Source organism: Passer domesticus, chromosome 6 (assembly GCF_036417665.1).
Source record: "Passer domesticus isolate bPasDom1 chromosome 6, bPasDom1.hap1, whole genome shotgun sequence".
Classification (NCBI taxonomy): domain Eukaryota; kingdom Metazoa; phylum Chordata; class Aves; order Passeriformes; family Passeridae; genus Passer; species Passer domesticus.
Window position 1 is genome coordinate 40,444,145 of NC_087479.1, and position 14,203 is coordinate 40,458,347.

Consider the following 14,203-nt stretch of genomic DNA (forward strand, 5'->3'; position numbering starts at 1 on the left):
CTCAGATTTGTAATTCCTGAACCCACTACGCTTCTCACAGCAAAGCAATAACTAAGTGCAACCTTACTCATTATGCTGTGCTTCAGATCAAGACCACACCCACTGGGGCTTTCAGATTCCAAAATTCTTCCAGTCAGGATGAACAAATGGAGCTCAGGGGCAATAATGTGAGCTCTGGGCTGGTAAAGTCAAGAACAAACCATATCAGAGTTTCCACATCAGAAGAACTCAATGCAAGCCTCCAATTAGCTTTGCTAATTAGCTGAAGGTACCTGGAGTCCCTGATGACAGGCTTCATGGCTAAAATGACTGACATTAAAGGACAGTCCTGAATCACAGAGATGGGCTTTCATTCTACTTTTCTTTTTAAGCCATACACACAAAGAGCAAATTATCTGAGTTACTCCTACTACACACTGATACAAGTGTGATAAGAACTGAATGCCTATGTCCTAATCTACCTTTTAAAAATACCTTCACTCCCCTTCTCCAGGCCCCAGATCTGTGAGAGATTAAGTTCTTCTCTGCAGGAGACATTTAATGCTAAGCAAACATGAACAGTCAGAACTGCAGAAGACAGCGGCTGACAGATGCTGTCCCTGGCTTGTCCCATCTCAGACCCGTGAGACACGAGATGGATTTGTTTCTGCCTGAAATGTAGCCATAAATGTTCAGCTTATTCTTAAGCACATTATTCTATATTTCTCTCTCCCCTGTATCCTCCATTAATTTTATCTAGGAAAGGGATGGGGAGGCTAAAAGTCCCCAGCAGTGTAGCCAGGAAACACAGCCCAGCTGCTGTAATCAGTTAGGAATAAAGTCTAGTTTTTAAGGCAATGCATTTTTTTGTTTTCCAGCCACTTCCTTCCTTTTGTCATTTGCTTTGCATGCCTTGCAGCTGCCTTGAACTTCACATTTCTAAAGGCAGCTGCCCAACCACACCCCTCCAAAAGGCCTCCAATTTTTCTCTTTGCTGCGACTGACATTTCCTTCAACCCCTATATTCCTTTAACACTGGATTGAAACCCATGGATTCACTTAGATTACTTCTTTACCTTTGCTTTGAAGAAGGAATCACTGAAAAACTTAGGTTGGACAGGACCTCTGGATTTCACTGAGTACAAGCACCCACTGCCTCCAACCTGGGCCAATTGCAAATCTGATCCAACTTCAGAGTTAGAGCAGGCTGCTTAGGGTCACGTTACTTAAGTTTTGAATGTCTTCAAGGACTGAGGCCCCCCCCCCCCCATCTCCCTGGACACCTCTTCCAGAGTTTGACTCTCCTTGGTAAAAAGACTTTTCAAAACAGCTGCCCAAGGTGTGTCTGAGTTACCTGGTGGCAAATGCAACAAGAGCATCTCATGGATGTGCCAGTCTTTCAGAACTCTCAGGAGCACCTTATCTTCACCAGTCTCAATCCTCACATCATCTGTATTTTATCACTCCTACCCTCTACTGAAAACAAGTGTGTGAACCATTTTCCTTGCTCATCCCTAACAGGCCACTACAAACAATTTATCTTTCAGTGTAGAAATTCAGACAGATTGACTGATTGCTCATCACAGTCTCCCCATCTCAAATACTTCATAGAAAACACAGAATAACAGAGATTGAGAGAGATGTCAACATGTTCTCTTGCTCTCATGCAAATCACTTTTTCAGTCACTGCTCTTCTATCACATGATCTGTGTATATCTTCTCACAACATAAATATCTCTTTGCTGTCAACATGCATGAAGAACTTGTCCACTGAACTGATGCTGAGCTGTTGCTTCCTCTAAAACGTTAGAACCAGTTCTGCAGTACTTCCTACAGAACATTAGCCTGTGGCTTGAGCAGGAATGATGCCAACTCACACCTACGTTCATAGCCATACACAATGCACCATGTAAAAGCAGAAGAAGTGTTTGAAGTTCTCCAGAACCAGTGCCAGGTAGCCTTTAAAGGTATTAGAAAATATGGACTAGATTCTCTTTCAAGTAAATGTATTGATTTCTAGAAGCTGTCCCAGATAAAATGTCACTGGAAACATCCCTGAAGCTCTAAGCTGCACCAGTGGCAAAGGGTCACCACCACTTGGCATTGCTCCATGGTGTCCCCTCCCCAGCAGTGTGGCAGGCCACCCTTTGGCTTGCAGGCACGGAGACTTGGCTCAGCATGCTTGCCTTCCTTCCCAAGTACACCTCCCCTTAAGAGGATTTCTGTGTTCACTACCTGCAAGCAGCATTCAACTTTACACCAGGGGTAATCTTAGGTGGAATCTCCTAAGAGAACATATCTAACAGGAAGAGCCTTCCAGAACATCCTCTCAGAGCATTATTTTCACACAGTCTGCTCCTCTAGATGCAAGAGAGATTAGGGACAGTTTCATAAGGAGTTTCATAAGGAAGGATGACTTTCTACAGTACCTCACTGGTGACACAGTGGTAGATGAGCTGTGTATTTCTTACTGCCTCCAGCACACCATAGCCACCCTTAAGCTGCTCCAACAGAGATACAGAGAATGTACCTGGCATACAGAAAGAGCAAGCCATTAACAGCACTCACCTTTACTAATCTTGGGACTTGAAGCACAGTGTCTCTTTCAGTGTTTAATTGTCTGTGTGTCCCATGTACCTCCTTCTATCCAAGCTTGTCCTGTAAGAGAAAAATATGCAATTACTGAAGTCAATAAAATGCAATCATGTTAAATACACAATTTATTAAAACACACCATCCTGATGAACGTGCTCAGTCTAATTGCCACCTTAATTTGGTGTACATTAGCGCTAATGAAGAGCTTTTAATACCCAGTGAGGGATTCAATTCCTCAGAATCTCTTTAACAATCTTTGGGGGTGTTTTAAATGCCTGCAGACCACGTGTAAATATATAGTCCCACTACACCTGCACTTCATACCACAAGAGGACTAGATTAATACCAGCTGCACCTTCAATATTTTATAGGAGGTTTAGACAAACTTTAATCTGCTGTGACTTTACAGCCCATTTACTGGGAAAATGGAAAAGGCAGGAAGGAAGATGGAATGCATCTTTGGGAAGCCCAGCCATTAGGAGCAGCAGCGTAAATGTTGGGTGCTATCCCTCATTCTTCCAGCCAGCTGTCACACCAACCAAGTTGAGCAAACTGTTTCCTCTCCCTCTGCCTCATTGTCACTGCCTGGGAAGCAACAACAGAGAGGGACAGTAAAGCCACAGCCCTGGCCACCCAAAAGTTGTAGATATATGGGTGCAGGCAGGGGAACTCAGGTGCAGACTGCCACTGTCCTCAAGGTAACAATCACGGTTTTCTCAGCAAGTTTTCATTTCTGCCCACACAATGCTAATGAGAGCCTTTGACTAGGCAGAGGTGAGGTGAGACTACAGACTAATGTGCAAGACACACATGTTTGACTCTTGCTTTCTCAGGGCACCCACTCCTAGATTGCTTTTTCCACGCATCTGACACAGCCCCAACTCCACATTGCAGGGTCTGGGGGGAAGGGGCAGTCTTTCACTCTTCAAAGAACACCCCATGCCATAAGAGTCCAATATTCACATAGGGCTCAGCACTGTAACTCAGTCACTCATCCTTCAAAAATGGTTTTGGCATACTTGCAGCTTTGCTGGAGCTGCTGCTTCCCTGTGAGACACCAGATAATCACCTGGGTATCTCCCTGCTTTCTCAGTGCCAGGATTTCATCATGATTTCTGGGAGTGGGTGCATTTAACATCTGTTTCCCACAAACATTTGTAAATGTGCCTTTGAAAATTGCCTGCCATTAAGACTTCTGTGAGTAAAAGTCTATCATTTGTTGTTGGCAGGAAGCAAACAAGGAGTTTCAAGGTGGCTGAAACTATTACAATATAAAACATACAATGAATATTCATAGACCTTTTGTTTTGCATTAATCCCTCACATTTAATGCCCTTCCTCTGTCACTGTAAACCTACATCTCTAGATGAAGAACAGGGATGGCTTCCCCTTGGAAAACTGGAGGGTACAAACATCTCTTGCCAATCCAGCTGTCTCTGCTGGAAGTGCTGAAGGCATGAGCTGAGCAGGGGCTGAACTGCCCTTCTTCACAATGCTGGGTACAAGGCTGCTCCTGAGCAGTACAGCTTTTCCACCAGTGTCAAAGTTCAGAGGGTGCTGTCAGCCTAGGAGATGCTGCAGCAGGCTCAGCAGGTCTGAAGAGAGGACATCTAGGACAAGGGACAGTGCCTCACAGCAGAGAGCCCTTTTGGCATCAGAACCCAGTGCCCACACTGACCTTTGTATCTATTTCTGTGGTGTGTAGGGACACTTCATCCTGTGCTTTGCAAGTGTGATTAAGAGACAATTTCTTTGTTTGTCCTGTCCTGTGATGCCACTTGCTTGAGATAGATGCTGCCAAGAGAAGATAGCTCTAACTTTAAAGCAGAGATGACACTGTGCTATATAAACCTATCATTAAGAAAATAACCAGAATGATAGGATTCCTGCTCCTACTGTGTGTGCATATAATTACATTCCTAGAAGCCCTCAGAGGTCTGCGTGGGAGAAGAGTTTTATTTTTTTATCCATCATAAGTCACAATATTTTAAAGAAATTACAGCACCCCAGAGAAGAAGAGTTTGAATGCTTCAGTAGGTACCAGCAGGTACTGTGTCAGAAGGGATGAAAGACTGCATTTAGTGCCAAGCAGCAGCAGTGTTCCACCTGACTTTGCTGCCTTAAAGGGGAGGAAGTCCCTGCCAAACAGATTCTCTTTGGTTAATAGCTACGATTTTGTCATTAGGGAGAACTGCACAAAGTGCAAACCCACCATGCCTAATTGTGACTCCAGCAAGCTGATGCCTTTAATTACAGTCTCTGGGGAAACACAGTGGGAGCAGGAGCGACAGCTGAGGCTAAGCCTCATCCTTGGGCTGGCCAGCTGTGGCTGGCACATTGTCCACAGCCACCACATCAACTCTCCTTGCTGAGCATTGGCTTCTCTTCACAGTCACACTGCAGCCCGTCCAGGAGCCGGCTTTGATGGAGGAAAAGCAGCTAAACATGTGCCTCCTGCTGGTACCAGGCTGCGAGAAAGGCAGCTGGAGCTCCGGAACAAAGAGGGATGGGACAGAGAGGGGTTGAAAGAGACAAAAGGCAGCAAGTGAAACAAGAAATTACTGCAGTGTGCAGGATGAAGAAGCAAGGCCTGTGTTTGTGAGAAATCTGGCTTGTTGACTAGAAGAGGAAGGGCCACCAGATGAACCCCTTAAAAACATTGTGTTTCACAAGGGCTTCTAGCTACTGCCAGTCCTCTGTGCTCACATTTGCAGGGTCAAGATACACTTAAACACATGCCAGCCCATATGCTCAAACAAAGGAGAAGCTGAAGACAAGTCATGTCCTGCTGGATCTCGGTGTCAGGTCAGTGCTTTCACAGTGAAGGGTGAGGAGAAACATCTCTGTGGAAGCTGGATCAGAATAGTTTCATTCCCTTGCAGTGGTTTCAGAAAAAAGGTGAAACACCTTTTGATTTAGAACTGGACCTTGGCACAAGCTGTCAACCCCATGTGTTATCCTGTAACTATTGCTCCTCCATAAATAACTGTTTGTTCTGGAATTTCATAGCATTTGTGCAGCACATTGTTGCTATGACACAACTACATTACTTCATGTAAATCCAATTAGATCCCAAAGTGTACTGTGTAACTGTAATCGGCCCCTGTGGAGCAGCCATGAGGGGACCTGCATAAGGCCATGCAACTGGATACTAAATTACAGTCAATCTACCTCCTCTTTAGTTGCATTAAAATGCTAATATCACTGTAACGTGGGCCCATTTACCAGCCATGACTGCCTTGCCTTGCAACACTGGAGTGAATGAGCCTGTTGCACTGCCTCAGAGCATTTAATTCCTCAGTACAGTTGAGTGAGCAAAGCCCTTAGGGGCATCTTATACCTGCAAACAGTAACCTGATTGGCTTTTATAACACTCAAACCATATGAGGCTTGTGACAGTGTTTGAACGAACTGGAGCTGCCTCCAAAGCTACACTAAGTTTCCTACACAAGCAGAGCAACTGGGTCTCATCTCATCCTGATTGCTTTTAACAAAGGCACATTTCTGCCCCCAAAAGCCTCTGTGTGTAAGAGCACATCAGTCTCACACAGGAGGACAAAGAGGGCTGGACTGAACCCCTCTAAATTTTCAAATAAATAACAGCAGCTTTACAACGAAGCTACTAATACAAGTCTTCCCCTCTGTTTTATATTTGCAACTTTGCACATGAGATCATACGGAGGTAAAACCTCCCACACGTGCACAGACATTCAGAATGGAAATTCAGAAGTCCCAGAGCAGAACCAATTCTAAATGCTGTAACATTTTGAAAAGTGCTAGGTTATGTGTTTGAAGTGCCAGCATGGCTTCAGGCCACAGACCACTCTGTTTCAGCTGGTGCAAATGTGCACACTGCACCGTTCAAAACATGAACTGCTTGCTCACTTTGGCCCCTTCCCAAGGAAAGTTCCATAGGTAATCACATCTGGCTCTTTCCTACAGCTTCTCACACACAGGAACCAGCTGTCTCAGAAAAGAAGATCCTGCATACACAACCAAAACATATGATAGCCTGCAATTCTTTTGAGTTCTGTCCCTTTTAAAAAAAGCCCTCAGCTCACAGGTGTATTTTCCCTTGTACTAACTGTAGTACAATGGAACCATATGGTACCGATTGCCTGCCTTTCTAAACAGATGACCCAGAGATTATATACACTGATACTCTAACAACATTAATTTTGTTTATTAGATGAGAAAAGCAGGGCTAAAAGGGGAATGGATGTGCTAAACCTCCTGACCCCCAATATAGCTCTCTGCTCATTAGTCCATACTGAGACCAGTCCCAAACCCATGAAAAAGATGATCACTTCTTGCTGACAAGTATCACTCTTTGTCAGGCATCTTCTGCCCCAGAAAGCTGTTATTTAGCAAACCCAAAGGGAGGCAGCTAACTTTGGCCTCCTATTTCTGAAACTATTTCCCTTCCGGATGGAATAAGTGTCACCCTCCTGAGTGGATCATGGAGCTGCAACACAAGCCAAGTGACATTACCCACTGCCATGTCAGCCACTGTCGCGTGTTGGAACACTCCACACGCTTGCACAGCATTGCAGACACTGAGGGGATTTAACACAAAGTCTAAATGCCTGCCACGTTTTCCCTGAGCCTGACACATCTCACCTTCACAAGAACTAGCTTCTCAGTGCTCTTTTCTGTTCTCCTTTCCTATAGGCCTGCTTTGTTTGCAGCAAGTGCCTCAGCAGTTTGTGGCATTTGTGATGGTTTTGAGAGATGCAGGAATAAATCTCAGGAACACTGGACAGTTGCTGTGGCAACCTTGTCCTCCTCAGACCATGGTTTTCAATATTTTAAGAATTTTCCCGATACTTGAGGGCTTCAGGGAAACAAGGCAGTGGAGAAAAAATATTTTAAAGTAAGGGTGGTACCAAAAGGGATTACTATAAGCCACAGGGCTTTTTTTGTCCTATCAGAAAGATGATGATGTTCATGTCCTTAGCAGGAAAAAGAAGCCATGACTGTCTGAGCAGAGGCAGAGGCAAGGGGCCATAGGTAAGGGAATTTGAAATCTCTGCTTGTATCATCTGTTTTGAGGCAGAATGGAGTTCCAAATCAATAGGTTAACTTCTTTTTGTTTTGTTTATTCTCAGTGTTTTCTCAAAAAAAAAAAAGGCAGAGGTGTGGAAAAACCAACCCACTATTTAGGATCCTTTGATTTGGGAAGTCAATTCCTTTTTAAAAAGAAATCTCAAACAGAACTTTGAATGCATTAACTATTGTACAAAAAAAAAAAAAAAAAAAAAAAAAAGGCCAAAAAACCAAAAACATAGCAACAACAAAAAACCCAAACACTCCCCCCAACCAGACAGAAGCCCCCCAAACCCCAGAAAACTAGCAAATTCTCTATTCACGATAATAGCCTACTCAGATATAAAAACAAAACAGTCAGTTTAGTCAGTCTAGAAAAGCAAAGATTAGGAAAAAGAGCCTGTAAGAAAAGCAGATTTTAAATGAGGGATCTCAGTAATACTAAATAATCCAGAAAATAATATTCCTGGAAATCTGAGAAGTGACATTATTAATCTGCTTCTGGTCATCTGTTAAATGTTTTTAACAAGAAGAATAATAATGCATCCCAAAGTGTTATGGATTCTTAACAAAAGAGGGTATTATAGGAAATACATGCATTTCACAAGCTGTAGGTGTGATATGTGCAGGAAAACTTGAATGCAGCAAAAGACATGAGAAATGACCCAGGAAGGATAGGCAGACCTGAAGTCTAAGTTAGCCTGCTTATAGTCAAAATGATACATATCTCATAAATATTTCATGTGCAAATCTAAACTGAGTTTCACTGTAATCAGCACCTTTAACTTACTCTAGCACATAAAATTGCAGCTAATGTGGTTTGAAAGGTAAATGTGACTGATCTAAACCACACCTGCTCCAATTAAGTATGAACACCCAACCACTCAACATCTTTTGCTACATGTATTTTTGATTTCAGATTAAGAGAGTGAACCATGGCCATAGCCCATGAGAGGGCTTCAGATGTTCTGCAGGAAAATAAATGAGAGTTAATAAATCCCACAATCTTGGCATATGTGTTTCTAAATGTTCTCTCTTCCTCCATAAGACATATACCCTAAGTGCTCTAGCAACCATCAGGTTCCAGGCACACAAAAGACCCCAAGCACAATTCATATATAGATGACAGGAGTAGAGGGACCGAGTGAGATATGAGCCAAGACTCAAAGGCTGGCTCCCAGCTGCTTTTGCTTTCCCAATGGATAACAGATACTGCATCAATACACACAATGTCATGCTAGTGAGTTTGCTACTCTCTTAACACCTCATTTTTCTCTCATCTGAACTTATTTTTAAAGCACTGTCCCCTTCTCCTTTCTCTTTGTCCTTACTCATGGCATGGTAAACATGAAAGACAGCATGGCTGGTTATTGTTAATGCATTTGAAAGTGCAGACCTTTAAGAGAGGGTTATTCTGGAACATGGCACGGTTTTCCTTGTTATTTGCACAGGCAGCTAATGATCATCCTAATAGCTTCTCTCTCTGAAGTCGTAATAAGCTTACAAATGAACCCATTCAGCACATATTAAAAAGCAAGGGATGCTCCTTTGATTACAGCCTTTATGGAAATCTCCGAATATTTGTTTTGTTGCTGCACAGCCGCAATTAGGACATGCTGCTGGGAGCCGGCTCAGCTGCCAGAGCACTGGGGTTTGGAGACACCTCCAGTGCCATAGCAACACAGCCACCTCTCCCAGCATCAGACACAGGGAGCCTGGCAGCCCTTCAACCCAGGCAAGCGGCTTCAGCTCCGGCAGAAATGAAGAAATAAAAGGTGCCTAATGAAAGTCCCTCCGCTGGCGCCTCACCTGTGTTTCTGAAGGAGCGCGGACAGCCCCGCGTGTGGCTCTGGCCAAGGAGCCGCGTGCTGTGCCCACCACGGCCCTGCCACGAGCACGGCGTGGGGCACACAGCCCCTGAGACAGGGCTGCACACCCCACCCTGCAGCCTGGAGGTGTCACTCTGCAGGAAAACTGGGCAACAGGGGGAACATAGGTTGGGGACACCTGAGGAGGCAGGGGCTTTGCATTGCTGAGATGCCAATATGGGGGAACTCGCTGCCATTGCCTCCTATCTTCCCCCTCCATGACCTCCTCCTTCCACACGTGGGAGGGGAACCAAATAACCTTATGGAAATCTCCTTACCACTTAACTGCTCAGAGGTTGATTTAAATCCCAGTTATACTGCTGACAGGCTTAAATCTTCTCCAAGGGGGGCAGGGGAGGGAGAATTAATGGATGTAAAAACCTGCAAAATTGGGGTTGTAGTTTTCATTAAGATTGATCAAGCATTCCACAACAACTAAAAGTTAGAAGACCATACCTTTTTTCCCCTAAAGGAAACACTATGAACAATATACATACTCTCTTTCTCAAATTATCCCTATTCCCTGAGCACAGTGCATATGTAGAAGTCTTAAGTGGAGAGACTTGGGGAGTAATTTATTTTTGCAAACAAAATCAGCAGCTTACGTGCTGATGACATGGATCCAGAGCCTTTCAGACAGCCTCAATGGGGTGACTTTCACCCACAAAAAGCATAACATCTCCTCTCACAAAGCTGGCATGCTAAACAAACCGCTTCTACTTTGCCTGAAAGCCAAGACCTTTGTATGGAACAGATATTTTCTAAATCTCCAGGAGACTGGCTGAGGTTAAAGCAGGTCAAACCATGTAATACAGATATCTTTGTGTTGATACTACCCACGGTGCCTATTAGGAAGGCCACAATTGTAAGAAACCTTTTCTCGTCAAGGATATTTAATACAGTGCCAGAGAGTCTCCCCAGGCAGTCTTTGTTTTAAGGTTTGTGAGCTTTGTGGGGAAAGGATTGGGTCTCTGATTGTGAAGTAGGTTTTTAGCTCTATTGTAACCTAAATAACACATGAGAGCAACACTGGAAACTTCAGTGCCAGCATGGCTTGCAAGAGCCCTGGGTATAGCCTGGGGCAAAACCTGGAGCCCATCAGTCATACATACACAGAAAAACTGGCATGCACTCACAGGGCATCCTAAGGACTCTCTCAAAACTGAAGCAGCAAATGTAACTATGGAAATGCTCTGGTTGCTTTACTCAGCTTCACTTCTGTTTTACCCACTGGAAGTCAGGACTTAAAAACTAAAGACATGAAACCTTTTCTAATTCAAATCAGAAGGGCTAGAACAATTACAAATGTGTCAGTGAATGATGAAGGTGCAAGCTGATCCCATGGCCTTAAATCAAGTACAAAAACAATTTGTAGATGGACTGATGAGTACCTTCCTCTTCCCACCCAAAAGAAGCACAAACACAGTCTGACCCAACCAGGCAATTCTGATTTTGAAAGTCTAGGCAACCTTCTTAGGGAGAACAAAACCAGATCTCTTATGAGGAACGGGACTCCACAGGCTAACTTCCGCATCTGTCAGGATTGGGCTGAATTCTGAATGCAAAGCCACACCAGTTTTCAGTGGCTGGAGCTCACTATACCCACACTTCGCTATGTCTCTTTTCTTGATCAACATGCAATGTGAAAGAAATGCTGCATTTCAAACCCCCATATTTTAAAAGTACCAAAATGAGGTTTGCAGAGCAAAGAGCCAAAGCAGCCTAGATTAAGGCTGAGAAAACATAGGAAACAACAGGGTGTTCAAGCTATCCTGAGCATAGAGAGACCACCCTTTGGGGACAATCTCCTAGTCAGGCCGCAGAGTTGCTCTGCATTAAGGACAAGAAAAGTTGTCTCAAGAAACACAGCATTTAACAGCTTCTCCCATCCCCACAGTCAGCATGGGGAGAAGAATCTTTCTGAAAACATTGTGGAGTCATGCCATGAAAATACATTTGACAATAAATTTTATGACAAATTTCATTACAAGATTTGTGGTTACCATTCCTAATGTCTGATGCACAAACCACCTTGCATCAGAACATTAATACCATTTAAGCCTTAGATTGCTTTCCACATTAGTCTGAAAGCCCTTTATGAAGCTGTGTCCTTTGTAAAGCTGATGTGGCTTTGCTCCAGGATGCCCAGCAAATGTCCCGGGCAGCTTCTGTGGTCTCCTGTTTAGTGCTCAAACCACTTTTAGATTCCAGTTCTGCTAACATCCCTCACAGAAATTCACAGACATTAGCAAGTCATTTCAAGCTGGTGTTCATCATCCTCTCCCACCTCCTGTATTTAGTATAATTAACAGCAACACTTATCTGTCACCCCATGGGGTTTCAGAGATTTAGTTCAGTATCCTATGAGAGTGCCAGGCTGCCTCTACTGAAAACAGGAAAAAACATACCCAGAAGACAGTATTCAAAATATTGTCATTTTTAGACGAAAACAAGTATTTTGAGTGACTGCCAGTATTTTTTAAAACTGTTCAAGTACAAAAACCCCAGGTGAGGTCCTTCATATGGACCACAAAATGTCAGATGGTTTGTATTCCACGTTCCTCTCAACAATGTGCTCAAAACTGTAGAAATATACATTTAGAGCTGATGTCTCCAAAAATGCTCTCCTGCATCCCTCAAACAGACAAACCCTTTAAGTTTCCTCTACATGTCACACCAGGAAATTTCTCACTAGGAAAATCCCAAGTCAGTGATCTTCTGATGAAGAAGACACAGCAAGCTTTGTAATCTTAAAAGTGGACACTGTCCACACCACAGCTGAGGTCCCACATCAACAGCACCACCAGGGCCCCCAGACAGTGAGAGGCTGGATCACGGGGGTTGTGCATTGGAGGGTAAGAGCATCCTGGTTACAATTTGCAGGGCCACTCTCAACACTTTGAAACTCCACGTTCAGCACCACAGCTCACACACCACCCTCCCTGCTGTTCCCCATTCACAACAGTGTGAACCAGCTCTTCCAGGGGGCCAGCAGAGATGTGAGAGTCTTCAGGGCATTTGGGATCAAGGATCAGTATCCTGGAAGCCCCAGTTGCTTATAAGGCATAGGTACTGGATGTGGGGACATTTTTGGAAAATGTAGTTCCTTCAGAAGTACCTCAGGAACTAAATTTTTCCAGTCAGCACAGTGTCAATCAGGAATTTAAAGCAGGCACTTCCAATCGTCTCATAGCAAAAAAGCTGCAGTGCAAAACATCCCCCAGTAAGGGATCAGCTAATTGCATGGCTTGGAAAATCAGGTTTATTCTTATATCTTTTGGGTGAAGCACATTAACCTGAACAGAGGATGCATTAATGTAAATTGGCCTTCCAGTATTTCTGTATTTTTGCACCAGCCTCCTCCAGCTCTGAGCCCATACTTAACCTCCATGCTGGCAAGCTGTGCACCCAGGTGCTCTGAGGTGAGTGCAGTGTGACTCTGATGAGATGGAAGATGAAGTACCAGACATGCACAGAGAAATATGAGAGGCAGGAGATGTGCTTAGGGATCTATCATTTCGATAGGCTGAGCTCCTTTTGAGCCTGCACACTCCCTGTGGGCCAGGGGAAAGCAGGTGATGATGCTGGCCCACTGTGGAAAACCCTGCAGAATAGCTTTGACTCGGTTTGTCCTTCACCAGCTGTTTAAATGCTGCAGTTTATTGGAGCTGAGCACATGCCATCAGCAGAGTCAAGTTCTCCCCTTTCAGCCCCTTGAACCCCAGAGAGTGAGCACACGGAGATGTGCAACCTTTCCCCAAAGTTTTGCAGCTGCTGAAACAAGCATGGGCTCACCTTGCCCTGACAGACTGAACTGTCCCCCTCCTCTCGTCCAAGCACAGCCTTGTCTGTGTCTCTCTTCCTCATCCATTCCACTGCTTCAAATTTTGAGAGGCTCTATTTTACCTTTTATTTCCTAAGTTTCCCTCTCTTCTGCAACGCACGGTGTTGCACTGTTGATACAGCCATGTATCATTACCATATCTCATACCATATTAATCTTTTTTGTCATCTGATTTTTGCATAGGAGTTGTCATTTAGAAAATCTGATTTTTGCCCAGAAGCATCCAAACAAATCTGTGAGTCAAAAAGAATAAGAGAACAAAAGCAAGTGCCAAGTAAGCTTCCATTTAAGCACTTTACATATCCTGTACGAAACACCAGCTCCTAAAATTCTTTTTGGTGAGATGACATCTCATATAATATGCTATCTTTCCATCATGCCAGGGTCACACTGCTCAGGTGTCTCAGCTAATCTGCAGCTTTCCCTGCTATCCTGGGAAGATTACAAATAAATTAGGTGACTCCAAAGCATTTTGGAGGAAATGCCAGGATATCCTTCTGATAAAATATTGTAGTCAGATAACTGCAGTCTATCAGTACCAACCCAGGGGATTAATTTCTGTAAATCAATGAAATACTGCTAAATCTATACCAAACACCCAGAATAATGATTTTGTCACTACTTAAACTTTGCTTTTGGCTCAGTGCATCTGAAATTAGTCCTTTCAACTGGACCATTATTTGGTCCAGAGATTTTTTTTAAAAAAATTCATTCTAGGATGGGATATTCCATAATGTCAGATGTCATTCAGTCATTTAATTAAAAAAATTAATCACACTGGTGGGTATGGTATAAGCTATTAACCTACAAAATAAACTGATTTTAATTAAAGCACAGATGTGCAAGGTTTTGGCTGGAGACTTTAAATATC

At 43.7% G+C, this 14,203-nt stretch overlaps 1 protein-coding gene across 12 annotated transcripts in view; it reads right to left on the bottom strand.

Annotated features, from left to right (window-relative positions):
* TSPAN18 (tetraspanin 18) overlaps positions 1-14,203 on the bottom strand; it is a 186,220-nt gene that overhangs the window by 23,945 nt on the left and 148,072 nt on the right. For 9 of the 12 annotated variants that reach the window (XM_064424923.1, XM_064424927.1, XM_064424922.1 and 6 more), the window contains one exon: positions 2,548-2,637. The gene's annotated coding sequence lies outside the window, so the exon portion shown is untranslated. Of the gene's footprint in view, positions 1-2,547; positions 2,638-4,252; positions 4,369-13,283; positions 13,566-14,203 lie in introns of those variants that run through there. The other 3 variants (XM_064424931.1, XM_064424929.1, XM_064424930.1) reach the window with 3 other exon arrangements.